Consider the following 17,440-nt stretch of genomic DNA (forward strand, 5'->3'; position numbering starts at 1 on the left):
CTTTCATCCTGACTGCTGTGACTGCAGCACAGCGTTTTCGGGTTTTTTTTTCCCTTTGCTTTGCCGTTTGTGTTTACAAAGGTCACAGCAGACAGATCATTGACCAGGCTGGAAATAGAAAATCTGCCTGTCTAAAAGCAGAGGGACAAGTCCTGCCTCCAGCAATGTGTGCACCTGGTGGGCAGGGGGAGGCTGTGCCTGCACTAACATGTAAGCATGGGTGAACTGATGCTTGGCCTCGTTCAGCCAATTCAGGAAGGATGTAAGCTTCACTAGAGATTCACATACACCTAAAGTGAGGCACGTACCTGGGTCTGATGGTGTCATGGGCATCTGCAGGCTGGTTTCTGTGCTTGTGCCAAATCTCACAGCTCATCATGCAGTTCTGCAGGGCGCTGTTTGCACACCTAGCCCCTTCACTGAGTTCCTGCAAGCTTCTAGAGAACCGTCGCCTTCAGATATCTCCTCCATCTGAAAGCATCTCAGGATACTGCTGCCTCAGGTAATGCTGCTGTAAGTATCCCAGATGGGTAAAACCCAGAAAAGTTTGAGAAAAAAATCATTTTATTTTCCTCACACTTACTTCTTGCATTTATAGCACTTTGCTTATCATCAGAATAACTGGAAGTTGTTTTTTTTTTGCTCTTTATGCTATTTCAACATGGGAGAGAGAGGAAAACACTTTTAAAACACAGATTATCTTTATAAAAGTTCCATAAAATTCCAGGGAATACAGGAAAAATAGATGCTGTGTTGACTTTTGTTTCCTTGGCTAAACGTTCAAGTGAGAAGAAAAAGAAGTGTTAGAGAACATTTAGGAATGAAATTAATCTTATCCTTAAATATTTGCAGTCCTGAGAGCTTGCGTCTTAGTTGTCCACAATGACCAAAATGGAGATTTTTGGCAAAACCTCCAGCTGCTTTAGTTTAGTGGGAATTTGCCTGTTTTGGGGAGCTGTATCCACGTTATCAGCATTTTTTTTTACCATCCCTAGGGTCTTATATGCAGAATTACTTATTGATTTATAAAATCTGGTTCTTTATGCACACGTCTGCATCAAATTGTACTAAATGTCTCCTGGCCACGAAGAGCATAGTTATAAAAATGCTTTTTACTTAATGTCATTAAATATGAGGTATTTCCCAGATGTGGTTTAGAAGGTGTTACATTTTACATACCTACTTTAATACTTTTTTTAAAAGTTAAGGAAAAGTATTGTGTGACAAAGCCAATTGCAAGTCAGGACTAGATTTGTCCATTATCATTAAAGAATCTGCATTTTTTAAGTGAGCTTTAGAATAACATTGTTGATTCTGTCATGATGTAAGCATATGATATTTGCCAAGAGCTGTATTTCATAAGGCTGGTTTAGGATAGAGCCCAGCTCATAAGAATCTTGATAGGAGATTTTTCCTTTCAGTAACTTTCATAATGTAATTACACTCATGTGATGATTATGAATTTAATACTGCAGGGAATGAAGTCAACGTTAAAATCCCATTATTTAAAATTAGGCAGGAGCACACCCATGTTAGTGTAGCCAGAAAATACTTGTGCATATAACAATACATCCACACTGATGGGAATGTTTCTTCACAAATAGACACAAAATCAGAGTGTCCCTGTACTGCTGATGAAACTTTCCCTGTTGTATTCCACTGGGAGCTGTTAGCAGTGCTGTGTGACATCCAGAGAGAAGGCACGTTTAGCACAACAGCAAGCACTCTGGTGAGTTTAAAGTTTCATTCTGCAGTTAGGAGCATTTTCGAATCAAATAAGTAGTTTCTAGGTGATGCTGAGCCAAACCAAAAGAGATTACTCCATCAGTGTAGTTTTATGTTCTGCTTTCCTCTACTTGATGACGTGGAGTCTTTCTAGCAGGTGGTCTCAAGGCAAACTCTGAGGAAAAAAAGAGCAAGCATTCTGATTTTGGTCACTTCTTTTGGCTTCATTTTACCTCTAATATGAACAAAAATGCTTGTGGAGGATCAGGCATGCCCATAGAAGTGGCCCAGGCACTGGGCACAGCCATCCCACACGACTCGTTTGGAGCCGTGTGCCTGTGCCAGCCCCTCATAGGTATGGTGGCTGTGTCTGCCCTCGGTCTGCCAGGGATGTTTTTAATAGCATGCTCATTATACAGAAATATTTTCATTTGACAGACAATTTAAATGATCCCCTAAAAGCTGCAATTACCATCAGGACAAATCCAGCTCTGATTGACTCCCACGTTAGCTCCCAAAGTTTGACTCCCAAATAAGAGACAAGATTTTACTCTTTCTTCTTCTTTGTTACATAAGCTCTTTCACCAATATCTGTCTCCCATGTTAATGCACTGAAGAACATCTCAAAATCCTGCTGTCTTAATCTACCCCAAAAACTACTTCTGAAATAAGAAGCACTATTATCTTCACTTTACCAAGGAGGGACTGCAGAACAGAGAAAACCACTGCTTTGTCTAAAACAAGACAGGTAGGCAACCTCTAGAGAAGCAGGGAGAGGAAAGTAGGTCTTACATAGAATTCTCTTTCTGAAGGTCCAACAGTCCTAAAGAAAACATCTTTTCACTGCCTAAATGGGTCAGGAAAGGAAGCCTGATGTCAAAATACTATTAAAAGGGCAACTTGGAAGTTAGGACATTTGGTTACACAGCCAACTCTGAAAATATTTCCTTTTGCCAAGTCTTCTGTTTTGTCTTGTTACTCTGTATGTCAGTAGCTTGTTTGCATCTTGCTGCTTATATAGCCTGTTTGTAAGTGTTTCTTGTGATTCAGGGAAGAAATTAGTTATTTGGATCATCTGGTCACCTGGTCACCAAATGCAACAGGTCCTCTTGGGCACTCAGACAAGCTGGCTTTTGAGCTCAGCTGGACACCAGGAGGCACCCAGGCTCCCCCAGAAAGGTTCTCTACAGGTTGGGTGTTTCCAGTTTCTGAATGTGTAACGATAGATAGAAATTTTACATCTCAAATTAGTTATTAATGCTTTTCTCAGAGCTAAAACATATTACCAATGTTTTGCTGGTATGTGCTAGCGCTCTTTAATGACACTAATGATGTAATAACTGTTAACATTATTTATCTTAGAAGACTGCAAAGTGTCTCACCACACCATCCTATTAATCAGGGAAGAGGCCTAATCCCAACACAAACATGTCAGGGGAATGGCCAGGGTGGAGGTGTAGCTGGAGATTAAAAGGAAAGGCTGCTCCTTTTTAGGAAGGAAAGGAAGGTCTCCAGAGTCTTGCCCCTGCATGGGGTGGCCTCTGTGCTACAAGTGGGTTTGCTCCATTCCCCGCACCTGGGCAAGACTCTGCTCACTTCATTTCAGGTGTGTTTGGAGACACTTTCACAGCACACTTTCAGGTGTGTTTGTGCTGGAATCCTCAGCCTGGCCTACTTTTATAGTTAATGGCAGCACAGAGGGAAACGTCTGACATCTAACATCTGACAATGTAATTCAGCTCATCTAAAACACAAAACAGTTTTTCTTTGTATATTGCATATGAGATACATGACATACGTATTTCTTCTCTGGATCTGTCAGCTGAATACTGGTAGTTAGAAAAGAAGAACCTGCATTTTTTTTTTTGCCTGATTACTGTGAAGGAAGCACCTAGGCAAATGCAAGAGATGGAGATTTCAAACCAATTAATCTGGATGAAGACTCAGTAGAAATATTCTTGCTCAATTTTTTTTATCTGTGGTTTAGTCCAAGAGATTTTGAAGTAGATCGTTTTTATTTCAAAAAAGAGAGCAGACAAAACCCACAAATGAAAATACAAAACCCCAACTCTTACACAGCTCCTAATTTTCTCCTAAATTTCTTGTCTCAAAACATCTGTTGCTTTTTTTCCATTATGAAATGTTACATTAGGCCCCTCACCTTAGAGTCCTCTCTCCTTCTTCAGAGCAAAGGAGCAGCAAAATTTGTATGGATAATGTTACTGGCTGTGAAAATTAACAGCTTCATTAAGTTTTCATTAAAGGCAGGGCTAACGAGATCCTTTTGGACTACTTTCTGCCACTGTGGTGTTGGAGACTGTTTCAAAACGGACACCTGAGCTGTCCTGTTTCTTTTTGCTGTTTATATCCTAAATGTTCCAGCACCTGATTAACATTTGCTTTATATGAAGCAGATCACCATTTTTTCAATCAGAAACTTTCCAGGAGGGGGATGTCCTTAGTGTCTAACTACCATGGAGCTTATTAGCTTGTCATTTGGCAAGGAGCTGATGGTCGAGCCAGCCGGCAGTGCAGCACAGCATTTGCTGAGAACAACTCTACTTGTGTATTCCTGCCTTCACATCCCTGGTGGATGCTGCAGGGCTTGCTGGAACAAGGGAGGAAAGCTCATGCTGGTTGTACAAAAATTTGGAGTTGATATATTGTGTTTGAATAAGATTGCATTAGTTAGCCATCTTCCTAGGAGAAAAGACAGGTCTTGATGGATGGGACCTACCCAATGGCATCAACCTTTCCCATGTGATGGAAGCTTCACGGGCCATCCTGCTTTGCCTTGGCACACAGCCAGCACTGAAAGCAATTGCTCACAGCACGAGTGCAAAGGTGATATGAGTCAGGGGATTCAAGTGAAACCACTTGTTAAATTCTGTATGACCTTTTCCTTGATTTGCAATAGGGAAGTTGTATTGCCCTGGGAAGACTAGAAGAGGACAAGGCTGCGTCTTTCTTTAGGTATTAGTTGTTCCGCATTTCTAACATTTTGAAAAATATACTGCAGTGTTTTCATGAGCATATTCATGGTCTTATTTTGCATCCCACTTTCCCAATAAGATGCATTTTATTAGAGAAATCTGATATAAATTATCATAGTCCTGCCATTTGGTAGGTTTGCTAAATCACAAAGCCAGGATAAGATGTTCTAAATAAAACAGAAATAGAGAGAAATTGCCATTCCTTTTCAATATTTCTATTACAACTGAAAATGAAAATGGGTTTTGAGGACTGCCTGCTTTCAGGGTATGATGTTCTGATTTCTGGTCAGGATACGATCACGCCTAAATTCAGCATCCTGCACAAGTCTGTGCAGGCACCCAGCGCTGAGCGCCCAGGAACACGACAGATGCCTCACAAGAAGCCAGGCTCCTCGTCCTTGCACAATGGCTTCTGCCTTTTCTTAAGAAAATCATTTCTCATTGTTGGCTTTTGGAAATAAAGCAGATGTCCCAACAACTTCTCCAGATTTTTCAAAATTGGGATGATAAATTTCCCGGTGACATTTAGATATTTTAAAAGAAAACGAATGTTTCAGGACACGATGAGAAGAAAACCATGACACTGCCACCTGGTGGATTCCGAGATAATATCTACATCGTATCATACCATCGTTATTTGGGTATTGGCATAAATGTGTGTGGCACGTCGTGGTCAACTAATAGCTCATTTCTTTCCCGCAGAAAATATAGCATATAAAAATATAGATTTTTATAAACTAAGACATTCAGTTTAACTAACAATATAGATAGGAATCTTGCTATGATTTGTGTTAAGCACCTGCATCAGTTAAGCTCTTAGCACATTCTGTCTTAAAGCACGTTAGCAGTGCTTTAAAAGCAATATTAGTCCAAACGTTACTCACTCAGTTCCACTTTACCACCCCTGAAAGCTAATGCTATCTTGAGAAGTAGTGATCCTTGTAAATTGTGCTTGGGAATAAATTTGAAGTTCCTTGAAGGCTGTTAATACAAGGATTAAAGGACTTGTTCACATGTAGTTGTAAGTTGTAATTTAAACTGAATTCCGTAACTCACCTCTAAGAAAGTCTGTGATATATGCATCTTTCAAATCTTTTCTGCTCTGGTGTGTTGACGTGCAAATAACACGGACCAAGAAATTCCCTATTGTATTGGAGTGAGTGAATTAAGAAAAAGGAAAAAAACCCAGAGCGATCTCCTTTTTCCTGAAGGATCTGAACCACTTCATCAGCTCATCATCAGTTACTAACTAATGAATCATAGCACAAGCAGAAAAATCCACAAAATACGTTGTAGCAACTTCAGTGTCCACACAAGGTGTTTTGAGTTTGCAGGGAACTGAACCAGGATGTCAAAATCCTGTACCTGTAGGAGCCAGGGTTTGAAGGAGTGCTTCTCACAGAACATTGATGCGATGCAATATGAAGCATGAGCCCATTCTGAAATCAGCTGTAGCAAGACAGTGATATCAATATTTGTATCAAGACAGCTCGCCTCTTTAGGGGAATGAAAAAATAGCCCTTTTGCCTGTTTCAAAATGAGATATGGAGGCGTTTGTGAAAAGAGAACTGTTGATGTGCACAAAGATGAACCAGAAGCTAAGGGCCTTAAATAAACAATTCCTGAAGACTTGCTTAGTACTAAAATGGGAAAACAGACTCCATCACTGGCATAAAATCCATTGTGGTTCACATTTAAGCCTAGACAGTGATTCATACTGTTGCACTAGACTCAGCATGCTGCAAAAGGCACTCAAAATAATTAACACATAGAATTAAACTACTTAGATTTCACATCATCAAACATTTAACTTTCCGTAATTCCCTCTGCAGCTGTGATTTATTTGCATTTATTATTTTGCCTATTTACCACTTCTCTGTTGCTTTTTAACTCGCTCATACTTCCTTCTTCTGTAAGCCTGAACACTGGCTCATTGTTTTTGTTTTTAGCTCTTGCATCTTACTCATACTCACACTTCTGATGGCTAGTTAAAAAAATGCATTGCATCAAATATGGTCCTCAAATTGCTGAAAAGAGTTTTCTGTTTATTTATTTTAATCGTTGATGTAGCCTTACTTGGTATTCATAACATGCTTACTCATTACTGCAGTTTGATTGTTTAATACTGGCAAGAATGTCTCTAAATATTTTTTTCTATTTTGCTCACAAAAAATATTAATTTTGTTTTGATTAGGTTTAAGAAAAAACACACATGAAGAGGAAGTCTCATTATGTCTGAAAGCTTCTATCAAGAAATACAGATCAGAGTCCTCAATATGACAAAGTCAGTGAATTTCTGGAGACAAAGACCCAACAGATAACTTGAGAAACATGGACATATGAAATATTAAAAAACCAGCCTTGACAAAAATGCACTTTGAAGGTAATATTACACTGCAAAAGCTCAGAAAATATTTATAAACAGAGCAATGAAAGAGATCCGAAGATAGACGCTGATTACGTGTGTAAAAAAAAGACTGCATTGGGTCAGGACAAAAATGCAGAAAACCTGTCAAAATCTGACAATCATCCACAGCATATGTTTGGGGAAGAAGCATACGGACAAGGCAAACAAGTAAGAATGTTTTCCCTAGTTTTGCTGCCCAGACTTCCTGAGCCATCTGTTGATTCCCCAGGCATTTGTTCCTGATGGATGCTTTCTCCATGACTTTTTCTTATCTCTCTCTGTATTTTTGACACTTCTTGCCATCAATGAGTTCTACTGTTTAACTAGAATCTACATGAAAAGAGCCCATATTCTCCTATTTTAATCCCTCTGCCTCTTTATTTCATTTGATCTTTTCTCAATTCCTTCATTCTGAGAAATAATGAACAACTCTGTTCGTATTTTTTTTTATACTTACACTTATTTGTGCTGCTTCTATTTTGCCCTCATTGTCCTTTCTCTAGGCTGGTAAATCCCAGCTGATTTAGTCTCTTTTTTGAACATCATCCTTGCCATTGTATTCAAAACCTCTTCTACAGAACTATTCTACCATGTTTTAGTGACAGTCCCAGAAATCCTTGACAACAGGTATTTTCAGAATTAATAAGCTTTCCCCAATGATACAATATTTCAAATTTCAAGGACATGCAGGTTACCCTTACAGGATGTTTTTATTTCAGTTTCAGAGAAAGAGTTGGTCTCTCAGGTCTCAGCACACAAATTAATGCACGCTGGGTGTGAACTGCACTCTCACATGTGCGTAATTGTTTCTTCATTGTTTTTACAATTTGTTGCATGGATCTGGCTGCATAATTCCTTGCCCTGTACTTTCTCAGTCAATTTGGGGAGAATCTGTTTATCCCTCAAGGGAAATTATGGGAAAGTACTGGCAGGCTACCAGCTTTTCTTGAATTAGTCAGCACCTTCACAGCAAAATACGAGTGTGAAGAAAACAGGGGTTTAACTGTAGCCTGCAGTGGGATAATTTATTTACTCTCAAGGCACCACCATAACAGGGTAAAAAACTTTTTGTTGTTTGTATGTGTATAGCAGAGCTATCATCTGGGTAAGAGTTTTGGTTTATTCTGCTGTGCAAAATATTTTGGCAAAGATTTTTGCAACATTTTTGAAAACGCTGCTGTTATTACTCGATGTTTGGTGCTTGGTATTTCTCAGATTAGTAACAGTAAGAAGGTTGTTCAGAGAACACTTGTTCACTTGTTATAGAACATGGAGTAAAGACAGAAAGAGCTGGTCAAAATCACCATTCACAGGCAGAATCAGAAGAAACCAAATGCTTGGGTCTTCCTTCTGTTTACACTCACCAGTGCTGTTAAGCTGCCATAGACCCCCAATTTTGTTGATGAGCTGTTTTTCATAGAGCTCATCACCTCAGAATTCAAAACATAAAGCTCAAGCTCCTGTAATTGCTGAAAATGAGATTCACCTCACCTAATTTTAAGAGTGTGAAAGCCTGGTATGTAATGTAAACTAGTGAAATCCTATCAGTAGTCAGTGAAAGATGGATGGATCCATCTTGAGAGCACCCACTCTGTCCATTTTAGATTTCACTTTCCTCGTGCCCTCAGCAGCTCATACAACAGCTGTAGTGTTGACATTTTAGAAAGTTAGAGTTTGTTGCCAGTTCAATTCCATCATGAGTACTATTGTAGAATAATATTCAGAAAGAAAACAATGTTATTTTAAAGGGACAGGGCTGCTTCCACAAAGAAAAAGCCTGAGGGAAAACCTGAGACAACCTTGCCAATCATATTCCTCTCAAGACATCTGGAGTGAGCTCTTTACTGTGCTCCTGAGCTGATATACACAACCCAGGAGTGGGAGGACAGTCATAACTGTTATCAAGCCACTGCCCAGTGCAGATTGTGGTTGTGGTGTTTGAATTATACTTGTGGAACCTATGAACTCAGCCTTCAAAAAGGTCCAAGCAAGAAAGATGTAAATTAAAATGGTAAGTCAGCAGCGATTCTCAGAGAGCAGATATTAAACATAGTGCTTGGCTCTTACTGTCCTGCAGCTTCAGCCTTCTCTCAGCATCTTTCAGAATCAGAGCTTACTTCCCAGAGGCAAGGTGTGTGAACGTTTGGGCACGTGCTCGAAGTTCAGAGGCAGGATGAGGTGAGGTCAGTGAGAAGCACCCCCATAAAGCTCCAGCTCTTTGCCTTCCTTATCTTCCCCTGGGGCACGCCTTACCTACCAGCCAGTAGACTGGGACTGGAATACTCAGAAGCTGTGTGGCTGTGCTTTAGGCTGGGGCTTTGTGAGGGCTCTGTACAGCTGACCTTGCCTCAAGACATCTGCTCTCAGTGTCCAGCTCTGCTAGACAGAAAGTAGCTGGTGAATGCAGTGCTTCACATAAACTGAAGAAACTGCCATCCTACTTCAGGCACTGGAAAGATGCTATAAAAGTCTGTTTGGAGGCAGGCTGACACCATAAATTCCAGAAAAAAACTGGATAGGGTAAAATTACAGAAACTAACAAAATAAATAGAAGTCTGCAGGCAAAAGTGAAAGCCAAAGCCAAGTGAAATAAATTCGATGTGAATCTTAAAACTATAATTGACTATTTGAAGAGATGCAATGCTTCTGATGAAACAGTAAGGGCTTCTATGATTAGACAACCATATAAGCCGTGTATTGCAGGGCTTGATAACCATTTTTTCTTTTTATGTTGGAGACAACTAGGCTTTAAACAACAGTATTTTGGAGAAATCTCAGAGTTTAAAATCATTTTGGAAGTGGGTTAGAAAAAGATTTCAACATCTTGCTTGTTTACCACAGACAAGTCTTGTCAGTTTAACAAGAACTTTTGTTCCTTTTTCTTTGAAACAACACCAACAGGCCTGCACATAGGTATTCCTTTAGAGGTTCGCAGAGGGTGTTGTAAGACATTGCTTGGGACCAGAAGGAACACTTTCATCATGTTTACATGCCAGTGTTTCTCTGCTTGAAATCATCTTTATGCTTTGATCTCCAAATCTATAAACATATACTTGTTTCTCTGATGGAATTTATTTCACTGGATCATTGCTTATGCAACCTGGTTTTGTTTGAATATGAGGGCTAGAGGGGCTGTCATATAGGTACATAATCAAATCCTGCAATTATTTTCTGTTGGCTATTTGTATAACTAATGTTCTGATTACTTTTCAGCTGTAAGGATGCAACTATGTTCACAGATAAGATTTGTCTGCTGTTGTTTATCCTATCTTCACTGAAGCACTGTTTTTGTTACTGAGAGAAATGCAAGAGAGGAGCACATTATAGCATTCATAGCATTCAAAAGGTAAGATATTTGAGTTATTTATACCTTTGAAACAAGGAGGGGTTGTTTCAAATTTTACTCCCTGAAGCAATGTCACTGTAAGTATGATTTTTTCTCTCTTTCTGAAGAACATAATTACATCCTCTGTAATACTGTTGCACTGATGACCTGCAGTACTCAGGCAGAACTATGCCTCAGAGCAGAGGGGTGTCCCGTCTGGAAGTGCTCAAGGGAGATGTGAGAAGGTACAAGGTGTGACTGGTTCTGTGGTATGGACACGTTCACTGGGAACTGGGCTCTTGTAATGGTTTTGGAAAGCAGCAGGTGGTGGATAGTTATACCCAGAACTGAACCATTTCATGTTTACACAGTTCTATGACTAGTGTTCTCAGCAATAAGGAACTGCTGTTCTTGTAATAAGCTTCATCATGAACTTTGAAATGAGTAGGAACCATTAGGACTTTGACTTGGTATAGCTCATCTTCCTTAGTTCTGTTGTTGTCAGTATTCAGCATAATTAAGTTAAAACAAGTTTGGAAACATCCCTTGAGTCTTAGAACGACTTCTAGAGAGGACAATGGAGATGTGCCCTGTGCTTATAACATCACCAAGACACTCAGAATTAATGTATTCCCTTTTCTCAGGAGTTACTTAATTTTTTTTTTATTTTAATGTGATCACATACATATAAAAGGAGTTTTAGGAGGACACAGTTTGATTTTGTACTGTGATAGTAGATATTTCAGTGCTGCACCCAAAAGTAAATATTTTTGTGTTTTTACCCAGACCTTCTGTTTTTTTTCTGGCATGTCTCTGTTAGCTTGGATAATTCTCAAGAGAAAGGATAAGACAGTAGTCAACCATATCATCAGAAAGAAGCAGATTGCAGGTGGTCCTCCAGAGAATCCTGGCAAGGGAGCTGGCAGAGATCTAACCATTAGATCTGACCTGTATTGCTACCTTCCAGGTTGTCTCATCCCTGGCTCCCTGACTTCTTGCCTGCCATTCTGAACCTTTCAGAACGTTCAAGACAACATTACACACGATGTGCACTCACTGCTTCCTTGCTTTCTCATAGACATCCAACACCAAATGGGTGGAGACATCAGGGCCATCACACCCACCCTCCAGAAGTGGCTAGCCTGCTTGGTAAGGGGTGTGATACGCTACTAAGGCATCTCCTTGTATTGGGTAGACTGGAGCTTCCTACCTTTGAGATGGTTTGAATTTTCTGCTCTAATCTCTACCTATGAAGAACATGTCCCAAATGTACTGAAGTGAAATGAAATGAAATAGTGTAGTTGTTCAACACTACGTAAGAAATGCATGGAGTAATAAGAGCTTACACTCTGAAGCTAAGAATTGGCTCAGAGATGGATAAAAATCACCATGATGTATTCCTGTTGTTTTCAGTCAAGATAAATTCTTCTGCTTATTCACAGACTATTTTAAAATCTACCTTTACTTTTCTTCTTCTACCAGTTTTATTCAAATGTAAATCTGTTGACTTTAGCAGAGTTCTGATATTTGTCTCATTTCCTCAGTGTATTTTTCCAGTCTTATGCATGACTTTTCCTTCTGAAACACCCAACCCACCAAGGTCTACGATATACAAACTGAAGCACCTTCAAATTGCTGAATGGAGGCTGAGGGGGCATTACTGTACACTGACTTTGTCTTAGTCCCTTTTGTAGGCCTCTGCTGTCAGATGGAATATTGAACTGGGTGTACCCATCTACGTGCACGGGGAACTATTTATTGTATTCTTCTGATTGCTACTCTACAGTTAGAGTATTGAAATCCTCTTTTAAGGGGACTAACACACGGAGCTATTTTTAGAGCTCAGAAATAAAAACACGAATAAAAAAATTCAGCATGATTAATAATTGTTTGTTTTCTTTTTAAAAAAAGGCTGTTGACCAAGTTAAAAAAATGAAGAACTGTGAAAACTACACCCTTGTTCCTCTACTCTACAATGACATACGGCTAAACGCAAAAAAGAAGAATGGTCAGTCTTTTACATATAAAAAAAAGGAGTGTTCCTACTGGATTTATCACAGCAATACTCCTGTAGTGAGCCAGAAATCATAGAGGCATCTATGATTAGAAAATCATATAAGAAATTTTGCTTCTAGAAAGAGAATGCTTAAGGTTGCTGCAAAAACAAAGAAGAAAGCTTGTATTCATACTGTGCTACCATAGCCTTGGATGAACACTTGGGTCTTCAATTTTAGCAGAGTCAAATACTACAGCGCTTAGAAGCAGAAAAGCAAATATTTGCACTTAGAATCAATGCTTTTATTCTTGTATCACTGCATGTCTGCTGGTATATTTTCAAGTACAGTGTCAGAAATGAGATAAACCTGGCAGTTTGGGATGCTGAAAGGAAGAAAAGTGCAACTTCATGGTACCGTCTGGTGTCTGAAAGCCTGAAAAGCTTGGTGATGACAAGAGCTGGGATAATCCCATTTCATTTCTCATGAACAGCTTAGAGAGATTTCTTTCTCTTTTTTTTTTTTTTTTTTTTTGGAGAGCAGTGAGGGTGGAACCTGTGGAATCACTGTGATCGAAAGTATCCTCAGATGGGGGAGAAGCAAGAGAGCCTTTCTTTCAATTATGCAGCAATGTAGTTGTTACAGTAGCAGGGGCAGAGATTGTCACTGTCACGGGAAAATACGGCTGGCAACAGAGTGTTGATCTGGTTGCATGTGGCTTGCAGCTTTACTTCAGCTTACAGAAAAAGACCACTGTCATCACAGAGAGCTGCAGATAGGTGTTTAAAATGAAAATAAGGCATCCCCATTAATGGTGTATTCTGGTGTCTTTATCACAGCATGGTTTCTGTAACGTTTTCAATTATCTTGTCAGTCCTCAATGGTGGGCAAGGACACAACATTCTTGGTACCAGAATGGAACAATGTTACTCTTTAAGTGAAAGATGTGTGTGCAAAAGTTGAGTGTTGTCAAAATCTAGGTGGTTCTGGTATTCTCATCTGCAGAAATGTGGAAAGGCAGGATTGTTTTAAAACGTATCTTCAAATTCAAATGATTTGAGAGATTAATTCAGGAGCCAGTTAAATTCAGTCCTTGCTGTAAGGTAGTAATTGGAGGCAGAGCTTTCCCACACAGCAGAAATCAGATTAAGCATCCTGCTACTTGGTTTTTGTGCATGTCTATTTAACCTAGTGCAAAATGTCCTTGCAGTTGTATCCATTTGGTTGTGGCCACCAAATGATGAATAGTAGCTATATGGCAGCCTGCTTGGCCTTTGGCTGTTTTTCTAAGTCTCCAAGACAAATTTGGCCATCACAGTAGAAGAGCAGCTACACCCAAGTAAACAGTCTGATTCAGAGTTTCTTTCCCTTGGCTAAATGAAATGTGCACAGGAGAGTCAGCAACCCCCAGTTTGAAGAACACAGGATTCACAAGTAGCAGCCTATTGCAGAAATGCACTGCTTTGCTGAGGGAGGACTTTTTTCTTCCGAGCTGTAATAGCCTTTCTCAAAGCATGACATTTGTTCACCCTTTCAGGGCTGGCAATGATGAAGGTCCTGGTCTCCAAAGACGTTCTGAGCTTTCCCATCATCCTGATGGCTGTGTCCTCTCCCAGGCCCAAAGAATTGTCCTAGGTGCACAGCACATCAGGGTCTCCCAGGGAACGCTGTGTGACAGCCTGCAAGCTGCCCCTTGTTGCCACTAGCCAGGGTTGAGGCTGCTGCTGCACTTCTGTGAAACAATGGGCTCAGCCATATTTCACTGTCAGTGTGGTGACAAATGTCGGCCTCCTGAGACTCCCAGACATATGTAACTTGGCTGGCACTCAATGGCAAAGGTCATGAGTTGTCGTCTTGCATCTCCAAGTTCAATGAGATGGTTTTGTGCTGTGTTAGTCTCTGTGTATTAAGTTTCAGCAAAGAGAGGGTGGTGGAGGAGGAAAGAGATTCTTATCTGGAGTTAGGTGATGTTAAATGTTCTGAATAATTAGATAAGATTGTGTGTGCCAAACAGACTGTGTTTTCTGATAAGACGTCTCTGGTTCCCTCTGCCTCCCTGCCCTCCAGGACATGCATGCATGCACACACCCGCACATTTTAAGCGGTTTCAGGGCTCATTAAGTAAGCTGGGCTGATAGCTGTAGAAAATGTCATTCGTTCTCAGTGGGGCAGCGAATCCATGTTCTGTGCATTTTTGGTAGTCTCAAAAAGTAGCTAAAGTAGGTGAAAATTCACTTTCCATAGTTGATCTTTTTATTTTCAGTTTGGACTTTTTGAAGTCTGACTGAGCAGTACACATTGTCTGGGCATAAGCCCAGTGTAAGCTGCAGCAGCTCAGTTTGCTTTCAAAGCTCCTATTGAATTTCTGAAGAGGTGTGTGAATTTTATTGGGAACAGGTATGTAAGGATGCACACAATATCTCCCTGGCCTCCATCTGAAAGGAGTCTGGACCAAATATGAATCATGTTGGAAAATATGATGTGAAGACATAATTGTGCAAGGGTCTCCATTTGGACGCAGCTCCTTCTGAGGCTGGATAAGCCAGGAAGAGGACTGATTTTACACATTCTTCCCAAGGCCAAGTCCACCCTCATTTAGCTGCTCCTAAAAGAAAGAAAACATCTTCCTCAGTAAAGTGGCATTTTGAATGTTTCTCTCCATACCCTCTCACTTCCCTCACTGCTGTCACTGTTAATAATATGGGATCTATAGTAGTTTATCAGACAGAATGACTGTAAGCTCTAGAAGCAAACATATGACAGAGGTGGAAATGCCACGGAAATCACAGGAAGATCATAGATAGATAGAATCATACAGTGGTGTGGGTTGAAAAAGACCACAATCATAATCTAGTTTCAACCCCCCTGCTATGTGCAGGGTCACCAACCACCAGACCAGGCTGCCCATCCAGCCTGGCCATGAATGCCTCCAGGGATGGGGCATCCACAGCCTCCTTGGGCAACCTGTTCTACTGCGTCACCACCCTCTGAGTGAAAAACTTCCTCCTAATATCTAACCTAAACCTCCTCTGTCTCAGTTTAAAACCATTTTCCCTTGTCCTATCACTATCCACCTTTGTAAACAGCCATTCCGCCTCCTGTTTATATGCTTCCTTCAAGTACTGGAAGGCTGCAATGAGGTCTCCCCAGAGCCTTCTCGTCTCCAAGCTAAACAAGCCCAGTTCCCTCAACCTTTCCTCATAGCAGAGGTGCTCCAGCCCTCTGATCATCTTAGTGGCCCTCCTCCGAACCCACTCCAAGAGCTCCACATCCTTCCTGTACTCAGGGCCCCAGACCTGGACGCAGTACAGCAGATGGGGACTCACAAGAGCCGAGTAGAGGTGGACAATCACCTCCCTCTCCCTGCTGGCCCCCCCTTTTTTAATGCAGCCCAGAACACCGTTGGCCTTCCAGGCTGCAAGCATACACTGCTGGCTCATGTCCAGCTTCTTGTCCACCAGGACCCCCAAGTCCTTCTCTGCAGGGCTGCTCTCAAGGAAATCTTCCCCCAGTTTGTATAAATACCTGGGATTGCCCTGACCCAAGTGCAGCACCCTGTGCTTGGCCTTACTGAACCTCATTAGTTTTTCATGCGCCAACTTCTCCAGCCTGTCCAGGTTCCTCTGGATGGCTTCCCTTCTTTCCGATGTATTGACAGCACTGCTCAGCTTGGTGTCATTGGCAAACTTGCTGAGGGTGCACTCGATGCCATCGTCTGTGTTACTGATAAAGATGTTGAAGAGCTGGCTGGCTCCAAGACTGACCCCTGAGAGACACTGCTTGTGACCAGCCTCCACCCTGACACAGAATCATTGTTCACAACACTTTGGCTGCATCCGGCCAGCCAATTCCTAATCCATCCAACAGTCCATCCTTCAAATCCACATCACTTCAATTTAGAGAGAAGGATGTGGTGAGGGACCATATCAAAGGCCTTGCAGAAGTCCAGAGAGATGACATCCATCGCCCTTCCCTTGTCCACCAAAGCCATCACTCATCATAAAAGGCCAACAGATTGGTCAGGCACGATCTGGCCTTGGTGAAGCCATGCTGGCTGTCTTGAATCACCTCTTTGTCTTGTATGTGCCTTAACATAGCTTCTAGGAGGATCTGCTCCATGATCTTCCCAGGCACAGATTGAAGCTCACCAGCCTGTATTTCCTTTTCTCACTGGTCTTCCTTTCTCCCTTTCTTAAAAACAGGAGTAATGCTTCCCTTTTTCCAATCACTGGGGACTTTACTGTACAGCCATGATTTTTCAAATACGATGGAGAGTGGCTTCGCAACCACATCAGTCATCTCTTTCAGAACTCTAGGATGGACAACATCTGGCCCCATGGACTTATACACATTCAATTTCATGAGGAAGTCTTGGACTTGTTCCACTGTTACAGTGGGATAGAAACCACTCCCTACACGCTCTCCTAGAGGCTCAGGGTCCTGGCAGATATGGGAAGATAGTTTGGTTGAGGGATATTTTAAAAAGTGCCACCACTTGAGAGTGCTGCCAGGCTTAGAGGACCGTGGCTTCACTTTTAAAATTCATTACAGGCCAGTAGAACTGCTGTCGGTAAAAGCTAGCAAAAATATCTAGGGGTGGACTTGCCATCACTCTTTCTGGACAGATACTTTCTATAGCTGAATAGAAGGACTGTCCTCTGTGCCATACTCTCTGCAGAAGAAAACCTCGTAGATTGTAGAGGAACTGTGTGGAGTGATAATCTGAGCGTGGTTCTTACATGATGTTGGTACCAGGTCCAAGCAAGGAGGCTGTGCGCTGCCTTCCAGTGGAGGTGTTTGCTGATGCTACCACCAGCAATGAGGGGATACTGTCTCTTGAGCACTCTCATGGCAGCTTACTTCTCACACATACACTTGACAGTTGACTTTGTTGCTCTGATCCCTAGTGATGAAAAAGCAAGATGGGATGTGAGGCTGCAACAGGTCTGTGAGTGAAGCTATGATTCCTGTGGCTGGTGCTGTCCCACTCCTTTTT

At 41.2% G+C, this 17,440-nt stretch overlaps 1 long non-coding RNA gene across 6 annotated transcripts; it reads left to right on the top strand.

Annotated features, from left to right (window-relative positions):
- The first annotated feature begins 157 nt into the window (after positions 1-157).
- On the top strand, positions 158-12,322 carry LOC122158879. 6 transcript variants are annotated; one of them, XR_006168331.1, is made up of 4 exons: positions 158-513; positions 1,605-1,729; positions 6,913-7,293; positions 10,339-12,322. It is a non-coding gene; the product is annotated as an uncharacterized LOC122158879 (long non-coding RNA). The 6 variants fall into 6 exon arrangements; XR_006168334.1 differs by lacking the exon at positions 1,605-1,729 and adding an exon at positions 7,845-7,920; XR_006168330.1 differs by lacking the exon at positions 1,605-1,729 and having other exon boundaries at positions 10,339-10,471; positions 10,579-12,322.
- The last annotated feature ends 5,118 nt before the right edge of the window (positions 12,323-17,440 follow it).

The sequence above is a fragment of the Centrocercus urophasianus genome, unplaced genomic scaffold (assembly GCF_019232065.1).
Source record: "Centrocercus urophasianus isolate 14NV4802_14NV808 unplaced genomic scaffold, USGS_Curo_1.0 seq_15, whole genome shotgun sequence".
Taxonomy (NCBI): Eukaryota; Metazoa; Chordata; class Aves; order Galliformes; family Phasianidae; genus Centrocercus; species Centrocercus urophasianus.